Source organism: Phacochoerus africanus, chromosome 16, assembly GCF_016906955.1.
Source record: "Phacochoerus africanus isolate WHEZ1 chromosome 16, ROS_Pafr_v1, whole genome shotgun sequence".
NCBI lineage: Eukaryota > Metazoa > Chordata > Mammalia > Artiodactyla > Suidae > Phacochoerus > Phacochoerus africanus.
This window is the reverse complement of record NC_062559.1, coordinates 36,746,751-36,762,862: the sequence shown is the minus strand read 5'-3', so window position 1 is coordinate 36,762,862 and position 16,112 is coordinate 36,746,751. Positions and strand designations below refer to the sequence as shown.

At 44.0% G+C, this 16,112-nt stretch overlaps 1 protein-coding gene across 3 annotated transcripts in view; it reads right to left on the bottom strand.

Moving 5' to 3' along the window:
* Positions 1-15,517, bottom strand: part of ELMO1 (engulfment and cell motility 1) — a 561,177-nt gene extending 545,660 nt beyond the window's left edge. Inside the window, exons 1-2 of one of the 3 annotated variants that reach the window (XM_047763106.1) lie at positions 15,377-15,517; positions 3,298-3,578 (exon numbers count right to left, since the gene is read on the bottom strand). The gene's annotated coding sequence lies outside the window, so the exon portion shown is untranslated. Of the gene's footprint in view, positions 1-3,106; positions 3,244-3,297; positions 3,579-15,376 lie in introns of those variants that run through there. The other 2 variants (XM_047763109.1, XM_047763107.1) reach the window with 2 other exon arrangements.
* Between the last annotated feature and the right edge of the window lie 595 nt (positions 15,518-16,112).

Sequence of the window (16,112 nt, the reverse complement as noted above, 5' to 3'; positions counted from 1 at the left end):
AACCCTAAGGGTACTGTCTTAGATCCAGACAGGAAACGTCCTCCATAGGAATGATTACCTCTAAACCTTCAGTGTTAAGAAAGATGATAATGTCAGCAAAATGTGTGCTCAGAGCCCCTTGGCACGCCCCCAGCCACATCCTCTCTGGCAAAGGCTTCAAAGCACTCCCTTCCTCCACCCCTCCCCACCCATTCACACCCAACACCCAAAGAAGGTAAATTACTTTAAAACACTCAAATATTGCCCTATCTGAATGCTGTAATTTAATAAACAATATGGTTTAGCAGCACCGTGGAAGCCCCTCATCTGTTTTCTCTCTTTCATTTTCCTGGACATTTCTCATCTCCCCAGCATCTGCCACCCAGCTCCTTTCTGTCTCCCTCTGCTTTCCCCCTTACCTCCTCTCCTTCTCTCCTCTCTCCCATCTGCTAGGGGAGTGGAATGAGATACAGTGGATGTCTCTGACTTTACTCAACAGTAATGCCTTCCTTCCTAGGGGAGTGGTTCTTTGGCTAAAGTAATACCCACTTTAAAAAGATCTCCTCCAAGGGGAGTGATGAAACAAATACCAGATCTGGAGTGGTTATGCGTTATTAATAAACTGTATTGGTTTTCCACCCTCCCAAGGAATCAGCTCTCTGTTCCTTTCTTCGGGGTTAAATTCTAAAGGAGGAATTTACTCAAGGTAGAAATGGATCTGCAAGAAGTGTGGTTGGGCACAGAAGAGGACAGAGGAGAAAAAGCAAAAGCCCCATTACATGGGCTTCTTATTTGCTGCCAATGCTGCAGCATTTCCCTGGTCAGCCTCTCCGGTAAAGGCATATCTTAGTCAATGAGTATTTATTGAGCACCTACTTTGTGGGAATCAGTCTAGGTTCTGAACCTGTAAACAAGACAAGGTTCCTGCCCTTGTGGAACTTCTATTCTAAAGGGAGAGACAGACAGTAATCAATTAAACAAATAATGCCAGAGGGGAATAAGCACTACCAGGGAAAACTGAATGACTTAAAAGGACCAGGGAGTGGCTGGTTGCTATTTTATATAAAGTAGTCAGGGAAGCCTTCCTGTATGCTGACAATGGGCAGAGACCTGAAGGAAGCAAGGGAGAGCCATCTGGACATGTGGGAAGAAGTTCCTTGTGCAAAAGGAGTAACAGGTGCAAAGGCCCTTGGTGAAAAAGAAGTGCCAGGCAGTGAGAGTGGCTGTAGTTAAGAAGGGCGAGAGCTGCCCGGGGGGAAGAGGGGGTGGGGCAGGATATGGCCATCAATAGGACCACCCACCCTGTAGCCCAAGGACTGCAGCAGGTCCCGAATTCCATCAGACCCAGATGTGGGCCAGCCTCCCAGCCTGCCCCTCCCTGACACCTACCAAGCTTCTCCCCCAGTTCCCGCCCCTCTAGACACCATCTCCCCACTGCAGCCACCCAGCTCTCTAGGTCATTCCCTCTCAATTTCCCCAGAAGACATCCATTCTAATTAAAAAAATACAAAAAAAAAAAAAACTAAGTAATAAGGGTGGTAAAGAAAGCAACATTCACATTTGACCACAGCCCTTAAGATAGGAAATGTACATAGTAAAGAGCAAGTTCAGAAGGTCAGCTATAAAAAAAAAAAAGGTCTTCTGCTTAACGTCAGGCAATCTGACCTTCCAATTTACAGTCCCCAGTTCTGTAAAGTGGGGAACAATAATCCTTGAAACAACCTTGGGAAGTAGGTATGAAGGTGAGATAATATGAAAAACCATGACCAGGGGAGTTGATATATAAATACTGGTCACTGATTATGTTTATTTTATAGACAACCCCCCCACCCCAAGAAGAGCAACTCAGAAATTCTTCCACTGCCCCACCCACACCACCCCAAGCGACCGGCAGCTGTAACCCACTGCCTTTGCCTCCAGAGGCAGAAACCCTTGCCGCAGGTTCTCATTTATGGTCAGTGGTGTCAGCAGGCCCAAGGCCTAGGGCATGGGCATCACAAAATATGCTCTCCGAGTCTCCGGAGCTGTCCAGAGGCCCCCAGAGACAAATCACTATGGGAGAGGGGTGGGCATGCGCTACTGCTTTAGGTCAATGCAGGTCTCGCCGCCAACAACCCCTGCCCAGACCTGCCAACTTCAAAGGGCCCCTAGGCGGGAGGGGTCATTCGGCGGGCACTCCCGGCCTCCATAGCCCCTCTCGATCAAGACAGACAGACACACACACACACACACACACGTACGCACACGCGCGCGCCCGCGGCATCATACAGACTTCCCAGCCCCAAACACACGCGCGCACCCCCGGGCCGCCTGAGTTCTCTATTTCCTCTTCCTCAAAGCTACTCTTGCTCTCTCCGCCGCCCCTCTCAGTTCGGTTTCCAGGGCCCCCGGAGCTCCGCTGCCTCCCTTCTCTTAAGGCTCGCCCGGTGCGCCCCCTCTCTGATGCCGAGATCTTGCACCGAAGCCCCCCACCTCCTTTCCTAGTCCCAGTGGGGACTTCGGCATGTCCCCGGGAGGCGGGTATTTACTAACAGTCCCCAGAGGCTCCCAGCTGCCCCAACTACCCCTTTGCGTGCCTGCGGGCCCTCCACCCCCTCTAGCCCATCACCTCCTCCTCCCAGGAGCGCACTCACAGGGGGATTCCCTCCCCTCTGCAAGTGCCAGAGAAAAGCCAGGAGCCCAAGCGGCCAGTCGCTGCTCCCGCGCAGCCTCTCCAGTCTCCGAATCCCCAATCCCAGACTCTACCCCTGCGCCTGCAGCGCAGCCCTCGGTTGGCCCCCTCCAGCCCGCCCCGGACGAAACGCCTCCGCGGGTTCCCGGGCCCCGGGCCCTGCGCTCCATCCTCCGCGCCCCTCCCTCGGCTCCCACTCCCCCTCCCGCCGCCCCCTCAGCCCAGACTTCCCAACTGCGAAGTGCCCCGGCGAGCCCGCAGCCTTCACCCCGAGGAGCGCCGCGGCCACCCCGCCCTCGCCGCGGCGACCCCAGGGCAGAAAACAAAAGTGTCTCGGCGGCGCCCAGAGTCCCCCGGAGCAGGACGCCTCCTCCTTGCCCCAGCCCCAGCTCCCTCCTCGGCCGCGCTGAGGTCAGCGAGTCGGGGCGCCGCGCCAGCCCAGGAAACTTTACGAACCTGCCCGGGGTCGCAGGACAGCGGCGTTGGCGGCGAGGGTTCCCAGCGATCAGCGCTGTAGCGACCTGCTACCAGTGAACGGAGGCCGAAGGGTCTGTCGCCCAGCTCGGGGCCCCGGCGGTGTGAGTGGCTCTGCCTCTATCCCTAGCCCATCCTCGCCCGTTCTCGCTCACCCGAGCACACGCACTTACACTCCGGGTCCGCCGGCTGCTGCGCCGCCGGCTGCCGCTGCTCTCACTTCCTCTTCCTTCCTCCTGCTGGCCAGAGACACATTTTGCATCTGCAAGGCATCCCAAGATCAGCCGCGAACTCTCCTCCCGAGCGGACGCTGCAGAGTGGTGGCCGTCGCCCCAGGCACCTGCGTCCGGACACGCGTGGTTGGCGCGTTCGCCTCCAGCCGGCGCCCCGATGCCTGCCCACCGCACTTTTTCTCCCGGGGAGATGGGGGTGCCCACGACTTTTTAAAGTCCCCCTACTCAAAAAGAAAAAAATGTCAAACACCGTGCACGCCTCAGTTCTGCTATAAATAATATGTGTGCAGAGCATGACTTCTCGAATGAGCTCACACGCGGCGTTTTGCAGGCACTAATTAACTCCGTCACCCTCATAAGCGCCACCTCCGGGAGGCCGAGAGTGCTTGGCTTCTTTTTATAAGCTTTCATTTTGGGCACCTGGTTTGGAATTTTGAGGGGAAACTTCGGTGGGCTGTGTTAAAGCTACTTTAAGAGGTTTGTTTTGACGTTCTGCCTCGACCCTTGGACCGCGTGACAAACGTTTCCTCCCCCTCTCAGTCACCTGTGTGTGCTTTTACCCACCACAGGAATTGTTTCTAATCAATTAAGCCAGGGACTCCCTAATTTTGCCTAACTTTGCATAAAGCGAGTCATCCTACCCCCAGTTTGGTATTTAGGATTTATTATTTGATTCATGCAACCCACTTCAGTCCTTTTCAAAGCGGAAATCAAACACGTTAAGTCACAGAGTAGATGCCAGGAGGGAAATGACAGTTGTTGGAAGGTTGCAGGAGAAACACCTGTCCTCTCCAAATTCAGAAATATCTACGTTGGCTCTGCCAGAAAAGGCAAAGGCAGTTGCTATGCACTCCCTGCAAATTGGCACAGGAGGTAAGTGGGGGCAGGGAGGCATTAGAAAGTGAGGTGGATGCACAGCTCCACTTTAAGTTTCTATGCCAATCCCCACCCCACCCCAGCCCCCCAAGGAGATTTACTTTTTAATTCTGTGCTACCTGTCCATTTGCAGCCAGCAGCTCCAAGTGGCTACTGAACCTGAACACTTAAAATGTGGCTAGTGCTGAGATGTTCAGTAAGTACAAAATAGACTAGACTTAGTGTGCAAAACAGAATGTAAAGTAGCCTGTTAATAATGTTAATGTTGATTACATCATTCCAACAAATGATAGTTTAGATGTAATGACTTAAGTTAATGGCTAGGTTAAGATATAAATGTATATTATATATACTAATTTAAAATAATTTCACTGGTTTCTTTTTACATTTTTAATGCTACTTCTAGAAAGAGTAAGATTACACACATGGTTCTCATCAGTGGCTCACATTATATTTCTAATGAACAGCCGTGATCTGACCCCTTATTATATGCATAACCCCAGGAGGCAGTATTGGTAGCAGGAATACTTGGGTCCAGATCATTATACACCAATAACTTAAAATGGGACGATTCCAGGAAAGTAATTTCACTTCTTTATTTCCTCATCTGTAAAACAGTAATAATACAATAAGAAGTCAACAGGGCAACTATCAAATGAGATAATTTAATAAGCAGTCAGTAAATGGAGCCTTTACTAATGATGCTGAGACGCTTGTGGTGGTAAGGATGACTTTGATCCAGAACTTTCTAGCTAAGGCACATAAAGACCTTAACTTTGGCGCAGACACCATGAGCATTCAGTAAATGTTAGCAGTCATAATTCTTCCAAGAGCCGACTGAGAACTTTGCACAGCAATTAGGCAGACTCACCTCCCTGCAACCTTTGGTCTCAGCTCTGCCCTCTGCAGGTAACATGGAGTAACTCACATCCTTCCTCCAAGAGAGAACCTTTCAGATCTCTGAGGACAGCCCTAGAATTCTTTCTAAAGTTTCTCTTCCGAGGATTAAACATCCTCAGTTACTCTAACTCCTTTTCATGTGATATGGCTTCAAATTTCTTTCACCTTGCTACCTTTTAAAAAAGTTAGTTGTCATATAATTAACTAACCATTAATTAATGTTTTTACAGTTCATACAGAGAGTTCCCTGGTGGCTCAGCAGGTTAAGGATCCGGCATGGCCCAGATTCAGTCCCTGGCCGGGGAACTTCAACGTGTTGTGGGCGTGATCAAAATAATAATAAAATAAAATAAAAATCTGATTATGTTTTTTAAAAAATTCATGCAGCCTAAGCTCTTGTCAATTATTTTTCAGATATATCTCACTGTTGATCCCAGGGCAAGGGGAAGACAGGAAATTCTTTGCTGTGTTACTGTTTGGGCCATGTTGGTCCTTATGAGGAAGTCTTGGAAACCAAAGTCTCTGGTCCACCTTCTCTAAGTCTCTTTGGGTTTGATTCAAGCATCCAGTGTCTCCTCGTGTTTGCAGATTAAGTAAGTACACTAGGGTTCTGGATGACCCTACTAAGAAGCTCCCTCTGCCATGGTAGGGATCAGCATGCTTTGGATTCACTGATTCTTTCAGATAGTAATAGCCGTCTTAACTGTGCAATTGCCAAGCCTTATTTTTCAATTGTATTCATAAAGACATTCCCTAGAGAAATCCACCTTCACCCTGGGCTCAGCTGGTGATTTTCAGTGGACTCTGCATGGTGTCGGCTGTGTGGTGGTTTCATGGTGAAGGGTCCATCTCTGGACTTGCTCGTTGAATATAAATTCCAGCATTGCTGTTTACTAGCTGCATTACCCTATGCAAATAAATTAACTCATGGACTAAAACCATACCTGGGAGGGATGGGTGAGGATTAAATGAGTTAATATAGAAAAGCTTTCAGAACAGGGCCTGGCTTGTAGAAGCACTCACTAAGTGTTAGCTTAGCTATTATTATTTATAACATTCCTCTAATCGACAAATAAGAGCAACATCTCCCTTTGCCCACATATCAGTTTCTACCCATAGGGGAGGGAAAGAGCTATTATTATGACTCTGATTCTATTTCAGCTCCTGGTCAGAGCCTGGGACGTTCAATTAGCAGGTCACACTGCGGTAGAAGAGGACTATTTCATAATAAGGATCATAAGCCAAGTACAAGCCATCACTAGGACTTGCAGAAAGTCCACCTGGGCGGGGCTGAACTCTGCAGATGGGCCAGCTTCGTCTCCATCTCATGTGGTTAGGGACATGGACTCGGAATGTCCCCAGCAGGACCACCCACCTCAGTTTCAAGATAGGTGGGAGACAAGGAAGCAGGGCAGAGAAAGCTGGCTAAAGGACAAAATTCACTGAGTCCTCAAGTCTAAACTGTTTCCCTCAACTATGCTTACAACAGCTTTGCATTGTTGATGGGTGGGGAGGTACTGGGCAAATTTCCCAGATTTAATAACTTGATCCTGTGTTTCCCACAACTTTATTCTTCCTTGTGTTTACAGAACTCCAAGATAGGAAGGATGAGTACCCAAATGTCACCATGAAACCCCAAATTGCTAAAATGGCCTGCTGTATTTTTAATCAAGGATGATGCGTGTTGATCAACTCTTTCTGCCCTAATCATTCACAAATACTCATTTCTAATCATTTAAAAACAAAAAGCACTTCCTGGACTGCAAATGCGCCCTGTGTATTTAATGATACATTTCATAATTTGCTTTGGAATTCTGCCTCAAATCAGCCTCGACTTCCTTGATCTACAGCTGGAAGTCCCTATTCTCTTTTCCTGTCTTAGAATCAGGCTCATGTTGGCTTGACTCCAGTCTTGAAAAGCCTCTGGGGGTAGAGAGAGTGACCTCAGCTCCAGGAAGCTGCTGTACCAGAGATAACAAAAGTCTGGGTAGCAGGCAGACACCTGCGGTCCTGAGCCACTGGGGTCAGCCCTGGGACAATTAGAGTGACAAGGAGGTCTGCTGTGCAAGGGGATTCCTTCTCTCCATCATTCATTATTCAGTGTGCCTTATATGAAAGCTACTGTGGGAGGGTGAGCATGAGAAACATGGGATGCCCCCTCCTAGCACTTGCAACCCAGTTAAAAAAGACAGACTTCAAATGAATACATTAACTGAAAGTCTCAGTACCCTATGGAGGCAGGGCTTTACCATCAGCTGTAAAAGCCTCCTGGGAAAGCTCTGCCAGAATTGAAACCTGAAAGGTGAGTGAGTGTATGTTCGCCAGGACGGAGAGGGGAAAGCAAGTGGGTTGGGTCATCGGGAAAGGTTCTAGATCAAAAAAAGCAGTTCATACAAATGTTTATAGGTATCATGGTCCAGGCAGAACCTTTAAAAAAATCAGTTTGGTTAAAGTGTGAGAAAGTCAAAGTTGAATCTAAGTATGGAGAGCAGAAGACAAAATTTCAATGCCCTTGGCAGTCACATCATGAATTTTGGATATAGTAAGGAAAATTAGAAAGACACTGCAAAGTTTTTTTCTTGGAGTTTTGCTTTGTTTTCCAAGTGAAATATTTTAAGCAAGAGGCAGTCATGGTTGGGTTTTTATTTTAAAGGTTCATCCTACTGAATAGAGAATGGATTAAAGGGGAGACAAAAAGGCACATGGGAAGAACAGATAGGAAGTTTCTGCAGGAAGCCAAGGCTGGAAGGGGTAGAACCTAAGTCATCCAAAACTGAGGGGCTGGGGAGAATCGGAGAAACCGAAATGTTGCAAAGGAAGTAGAGAGCATATAGAACAGGTGGTTGTCCGTTCTAGTTATAGAAGCCCACAAACAAGCAATCCACATGTGCCTTGCTGCCTTGGCCTAACCAAACACTGACCGTGGTTGGCCTTCTTATAGCCTTGAGTTCGATATGATATCTCCTGCAACACCTGCCCCCAGGTCAAGGAGAGGCTCAAGAAATGAAAGGGATGACTATTCTCTTGTTTGGCTACTGATTTTTTCCATTACTCTGGATTTATGTCCAGCTCGTCTGTGTTTGACGGTCATAATATTACTTTTCACGGGTGGAGGACACCCATCAAAAAACAAAGGGCTCTCTTCTGCTTTAGCCATCTCACCCTACTTTTAAACAAAAAATATATCCATAGACTGCCAAGTTATCCATTAACCAAATGCACTCTCCAGTATGGGTCTGGGTTTAGCAGGGTATTTATTGAGACTTTTCAGATCTGTATCCACTATCTGCCATCCATTGCCAGAGAACGGGGGCCAAAGAAATAGCGCTGATCAATAATCCAAAGGACCCCTGCAATGATACACCAAACAGTGACAAAAGGATTGACACACCAGTCTCATCAGAGCAAAATCTGTAAAGTATTAAATATCCAGGTTTGGGGATTTACGAACATGGAAAGATATCTCAGCTCTACTTCTTAATAGCCTTGTGACCTTGAACAAATTATCTTATTTTTCTCTGAACGTATAAAATGGGGATGATGACATGAAAATACTTCTCTCAAACAATGTAAATGCTCAGTAAATGGAGCCAAGATGTAATAACTACACTTGTAATAGCTCTTAATCTCGTCTATAATGGTCAGGTGAAAGTACAATATTCCTTTTTTTTTTGTCTTTTTGTCTTTTTGCCTTTTCTAGGCCCGCTCCCACAGCATATGGAGGTTCCCAGGCTAGGGGTCAAATCGGAGCTGTAGCCACTGGCCTACGCCAGAGCCACAGCAACTCGGGATCTGAGCACCACGTCTGTGACCTCCACCACAGCTCACGGCAACGCCAGATCCGTAACCCACTGAGCAAGGTCAGGGATCGAACCCGCAACCTCATGGTTCTTAGTCGGATTCTTTAACCACTGAGCCACGACGGGAACTCAGGAAGTACAATATTCTTTATTTTTTCTTCAAAAAAAATTTTAAAGAAATATACGTTAATTTTTAAGTGTAAAATAATAAAAGCAAAAATCTTCCTTTTCTTTCTCCAGTCTTAGTACCTATAAGTCAATACACTCGATAGTTTCAATTTTTAATTCTTTAGTGCCATGGTTCTAATTATTTCTACTATTTTTTTCTTGGTTTATTAACTTCATGCAGTATCTATTAACTCCTTTATATGCAAGGTTTTTACAACTTTGGCTTATCCCTCTTTCCCAATTCTTTTTATTCCTTTGATTATAACATCACATTTCGGTTTTTTACTGATGGGTGCCCTGCCACACAAACCTTCTGATATCATCATTCAGGTCACTTCATTTTCTCTCTCTCTTTTTTTTTTTTTTTATCCCTATGAGCCTTTACACTGTCTGTCCTCTAGGAGCAGACCCTGCCTCTATCTTCCAGCTCACTAATTCTGTCTTTAGCCATGTCCATTCTTCCCATGTATTTAGTTTAGTGGTTTGTTTGTTTGGTTTTGGTGATCAAATTTTTAATTTCTAGATTCTCTAATTGGCACTTTTTGTAATTACGTTTAGTGACTGCTGTGTGCACCACAGAAACCCCTCCCCACTTTCCTTTCCACCCCTCACCCCCACCTCAAGACCACGGTGCTCAGTTGCCCAATCACCACCCTCTCCCGGATGCCCCCGGGGCTGCTCAGAATATCAGTGTTGATACCTCAATGCCTGAGTGCCTTCCCTCCCCAATTCAGAACATCTCATTAAGGCTGTCTCAGCCCTAGAGCCGAAAAGAGATCAGCTGAGGTTTCCTCCCACGTTAATTTTCCCTATATCTGATCCAGTCTACTCTCTAAAACTCCGATGACCTTCCTCCCTTCCTTCTTTCCTTTTCTGGTGTGGCTAAAAACTCTTCTTTTTAGCCCCAGGAGGTTGGGACTAGAGGAGGGGTAGGTATGTGTACTTATGACATTATATTTCCAAATATAATATTACTTTTACATTTTCAATGTTTATTATTTTTATATTCTGCTACCTTCTTTCCTGACACTATAATGAAAGTTTCTTTATATATTGTCTATTAGTTGATTCTTAAAGTTTAAAAATAGAATTTACAGTATTGTATTACCTAGAACTATCACTAGTTACCATTACTAACAATGTGTAGGGTCCAGGCAAATCCTCTCATAGAATAGCAAACACCTTGGATTTGCCTATTACCTATGGTGTCACTTTATTTATCCCTCTATCCTTTATGCAATTGTAGGAGTTGGGCGCAATGGGCTTCAGGTTAAACAGTTTGGGCAAGAACACTTCATGGGTGATATGGGTACTTGACACTGCATCGCATCAGGACATGCACTGTCAGTCTGTGCCACTCTTGGTGATACTAACTTGAACCACTTGGGAAGGTTGTCACCACCAACTAGATTGCTCCTGTGGAAAAGTACATGTTCCCATTACAATTAATAACAAATCTGTGGGAAGATACTTTACACTGTACAAATATCCTATTCCAGAACGATCTTTTACCCAGGGCTTTTAGCATCTACTGACAATTCTTCCCAATTACAATTCCAGTTTGCTTCCTATTTACTTTAGTTTTATTTCCCCAGTTCTGAATTCCAGTAACCAAATCTCACTTCTCTTCCACCTCTGCCCCCCCCCCCCATTGGTGTTTATCCCTACTCTTACCTGGCTCTAAACTTCTATTATTTTGTTCTATTTCAGACTCATGTCTCCAGTCCCATTGTCTGCCACTCACTGTCTTTGCACCAGTTTCTCTCCCTACAACCTGGTAGGTACTATCTCCTTCGAGGGTGGAAGGAATTTGGCATATATATTGTGCTAAAGGAGCTGATTTCTGTCAGCGCGCGCGGTGTAAGACATCAGCACGACATGATTTGCGGAGGGATAGAGAGGGCGGCTCGCCACACAATGGTGGGAAATAGCATGGTGTATTTTGACATGAAAGAGTCTCAAAAGCAAAGGAATTGTTCCTTGTTTGCTTGCTGCTATTAGACGTCATTTCATGTCTTTCCAAGTATCGGAATCTGATAGAGAATTTTCCCTTCAAAGACCGCAGCAGTCTTTGACGGGGAAAATTTCCCAGCGGTCTCAAGTGCCCTTCCGCGCGTACTGGGCTAAGTTCTCCTGCAGGAACCAGAGAGAACAGCACACACAGCTGTGTAAAGATCACAAGCCAAGGAGGGGGAATTTGCATATTACAAAGGAGGTCCAACAGGTGAGGTTCACATCCTGGGGTTAAAATGCTCCAATCAGTTTTTGCAGTTTGAAGTTTTGATAAGTTCGTTTCCCCATGTTTTCTCTATTTTCACCTTGAGGTTCATTATTCTTCTTTACCTGGGCTCTTTGGGCCTGTATTCCTACTTTACTCTTTTTATTTTAATCCTCCGTAAACAAATTTATTTTTCACCAGTTCCTTGATTGCTGTGAAAGTAAAATCCTTCCTTCTAAGGAAGGGATTCTTTCCAGGTTAAGGGCAAAAAAGTGTTCTCTTAAACCACGTAACGTTTCCTTGTGCTCTCCCCTCCACTCACCCAACCCTAGGCAGCCACGGATATGCTCTCTGACACCGTGGATGAGCTTTACTTTTTCTAGAAATCCATATGAACAGAATCATAGAGCACATACTCTCTTATATCTTGCCTTTTTTTCACTATGCGTGATGTTTATATCAGTAGTCCATTTCTTTTTATGGCTGAGTAGTACTGTATAGATAAGTCATTATTTATTCATAGTTATTCATGTGGTTGGCTATTTGGATTGTTTCTAGTTTTTAGCTCTTATGAATTAAACTGCTACAAATATTCATATGGTTTATGTGTAAACATACATTTTCATTTCTCTTGGGTAAATGTCTCATTTATTGATTATGGCAGTGATTCCATGGTTACGGCAATTTGTCAAAGCTCATCAAAAATGTAAACTTTAAATTAGTACGTTTTGTTTTTGAATAGGAGACTGGCTAAGTCAACTGTGGTCAGTCATACCATAGCATGATATTCGGCAATAAAAATGAATGAAATGTTGATACTTAGAACAGCTAAGATGGATTTCCAGGGAATCATGCTGAGTAAAAAAAATTTGTTAAAATCCTAGCCTAAAGGGTCATACATTATATGATTTCACTTAAATATCACTCCTGAAATGGCAACGCTATAGAAATGGGGAACAGATCAATGGTTGCCAGGGGTCAGAGATGGTGGGGGTGGGAAAATGGGGAGAAAAGATGTGTATGGCTATATAAGGGCTGCATTGAGGGATCCTTATGATGGATCTGCTCCTCTTCTCCACTGCATCAGTGACAATATCCTTGTTGTGACGTTGATTATATATAATATGTATATTATATTATATATATATATATATATATATATAGTAATTTTTTACTACGGCTTTGCTCATCTACTAGCTGGGGTGAATAGTTCATGGAATTTTCCTGTATGATCTCTTACAATTGCATGTGAATAAAAAATTATCTCAAAATGAAAATCTAATTTTTTTTTTTTTGGTTTAGTCTAGGGCCACACCCATGGCATATGGAGGTTCCCAGGCTAGGGGTCAAATTGGAGCTGCAGCTGCAGGCCTACACCACAGCCACAGCAACACAGGATTCTTAACCCACTGAGTGAGACCAGGGATGGAACCCGCAACCTCACGGTTCCTAGTCAGATTCGTTAACCACGGAGCCACGATGGGAACTCTGAAAATCTAAAAATTTTAAAGAGATGAATTTTCTAAAAGATGTGTAAGTTATGCTCTCATTCAAGTTGATTTTTTCTTTTAATGGCTACACCTATGGCACATGGAAGTTCCTAGGCTAGGGGGTTGAATCAGAGCTGCAGCTGCCAGCCTATGCCACAGCCACAGTAATGCACAATCTGAGCCATGTTTGTGACCTACACCACAGCTCTCGGCAATGCTGGATTCTTAACCCACTGAGCAAGGCCAGGGACTGAACCTACGATCTCATGGATACTAGTCGGGTTCATTTCTGCTGAGCCACAAGAGGAACTCCAGACTTCATGTGGTTCTTGTATAAATAAATTTTTTAAGTTTTGCTAAATGCCTGGATAAAACTTGGAGGAACATTAGGTTTTATGTTAACATCATAACATTTATTACCAAGAACAGTAATTATTCACTTCTAAGCATGGAATTTGTTCCCCTGATGAGTCTAGTATTTGGAGCATGAATGGGGAAAGTAAAGGGCAAATAGAATTTCCTGTATATTTGCCTGAAGCCAAGAATCTTAAATAGCATTTTGTTTCCATGAGCAAAAAGTTTTAGCTGAACCTAAAGAAGGTAGACCTTCCTTTGTGGAAAATTCACTATGGATTTGAAGATAAGTGCAAGGTGAGTAACAAGAAGAACATAATTATGTTGTCTTGATGCTCATAATTGAGGTGAGAGCCTCTTCAGGTTGCATATGCACTTATGAAAGTAGGAAAGTTTTGTAATATTTGGGGAAATGATCTGTAGTTTATTCCAAAGAGACTAATTATAAAGGAAAAAATATTTTAGTATTTTAAGCAGTGGGTTGTGGGTATGTTCCTTTTAAGTAAGATTGAAAAAATAATTTATTCTAGATACTGATATGCCTTGCCTGAAATTTCTAACTGTGAGAGTCAAGAATCAAGAGAAGGACTTTTGTTTGTGTTCAACTGTGCGACAACTAAAGGAAAGATATTTTATTATCAACGGTCTCTGAGAGTGAATCATGTGTGTTTGTTTTACTTTTTTTGTTTGTAATTTAAACACTGGGCACGTATTTCCTTAAAACATTGTAAAAAAGGGAGTTCTCATTGTAGCTTAGCAGGTTAAGATCTTGTCATAGTGTCCATGAGGATAAGGCGATAAGGGTTTGATTTCTGGCCTCACTCAGTGAGTTAAGGACCCCAAGTTGCTGCAAACTGTAGAATAGTTCACAGATATGGCTTGGACCCTGTGTTGTTGTGGTGTGGCATAAGTTGGCAGCTGCAGTGCCACTTCAACCCCTAGCTTGGGAACATCCACATTTCGTGGGTACAGTCATAAAAAGAAAACAATTTTCAAAAACAGTTTTAAAGCTATGTCTTAGAGTCTTTAACGTTAATGTAACCTCTATCTTTTCTGCGTCTCACCATCCTGTTTTTTTTTTTTTTAATTTTTTATTATAGTTGATTTACAATGTTCTGCCAATTTCTGCTGCACAGCAAAGTGACCCAGCCATATATCCACATACATTCTTTTTTTCACATTACCCTCCATCATGTTCCATCACAAGTGATCAGATACAGTTCCCTGCGCTATATAGTAGAATCTCATTGCTTATCCATTCCAAATGCAAGAGTTTGCATCCACTAATCCCAAACTTCCCCTCCCTCTTGGCAACCACAAGTCTGTTCTCCAAGTCCTTGAGTTTGTTTCTTTTCTGTAGACCCCCCTGTTTTGATGTCTATCACTCCTATGGCACTTGGCAAAAAAGCCAAAAAACTAATCTCTCTATGAAGATCATTGCTTCCTCAATAGGTAGAGCCTCTTCTTATGTAATGCTGAGTGCTTAGAAAAATTCAAAACCACTTGTGAGGTGAGTGACTGAATGGGTGACTGGATGACTGCCTTAAACATTTCTTAGAGTTGGGTTGTGTCATTTGCTCTCTGAGTGGGTGGGATAGCTATTGATTTGAAGAATCATGTAGGTTTCTGTGTTAAGGGGGCATCCATCCTGTGTAGGATCACCCCCCCCACGTGTCATTTTTTGTGTGTTTTTACATTGGGTGATCTCCTTAGGTGATGCGTAAGACTCAACTTTTCTACCCAGACACGGCCTTGAGTACTGATGGAATGCAGGGTTCTGGCTTGTCAAATATTCGAGGAACCTAGTTTCTTTTTAAACATGCCTAGTGGCTACTGCTATAAGCACATTTTCATAAATCCATTAAATAAAGCATGTACTATTACTTTTACTCAGACACCTCTCTTATGAATATCTGGGGCATATTGTCAGAGGCCTTATTAAGAATATTGAGGCTTAAGTATTTCAAATTTAGTAGAATGTTTACACCATTTCCTAAATCCCTTTCTTTCTTACCTTAAAAGGGGAGAAGGAATCCTACCTAAGGCCTCATTCATTTCTTCTCAATGACTGGAAGAATTATATAAATTACTGCTGAAGCATATTCAACGAAGACATTCATCTTTTAACCAAAATTATTAGTAAATTGAGAAAGACCATTTTTCTTTAAATGAGGATGGCTAAGACTCTAGTTTTTATCTTATGTCATTAATACCTTCTTCTTTCTTGTCTCCATCTCCTGCTTTGCAAAGGTTGGGAAGGCAGACTCTGGAGTTAGAACCTGGGTCTTCATTCTGTCTTCACCACTCATGAGCTCTGGGGTCTGGTGTAATCTCTTAACTCCTTGAGACTTGGATTCCTCATCTATAAAATGAGATAGAGTATCTGTCTTATTGGGTTGCTAAGAGAATTGAATAAAATAATGTACTTTAATTGGAAAATTGTAATTGCCTTTAGGGTGTCAGCTATTATTAATTTAGCTGTGTAGGATCGTACCAATATGAACAAAAAAATACTGTAACCAAGCAAAGGCTCAGGTGCCCACAGCACAAAAAGTCAAACTCTGGCAGCAGGTGTTGGCAGCAAAGTCAGGATTTGTTGCAGCGCACCAAGCAAGGCAATTAGAAGACAAGCCTCAGATCCACTCCAACTTACTTGGTCCTTGAGTTAGCGTGTTTTGTTTTGTTTTGTTTTTTTCAAAGGGAAGAGCAAAGGGGCTGGGGTTAATCATCTTGTGACATTTCTTTTTCTTTCTTTCTCTCTTTCTTTCTTTTTTTTTTTTGTCTTTTGTCTTTTAGAGCTGCACCTGCAACATATGGAGGTTCCCAGGCTAGGGATCTAATCGGAGCTACAGTTGCCAGCCTACACCACAGCCACAGCAACGTCAGATCCAAGCCTCATCTTCAACTTACACCACAGCCACAGTAACTCCAGATCCTTAACCCACTGAG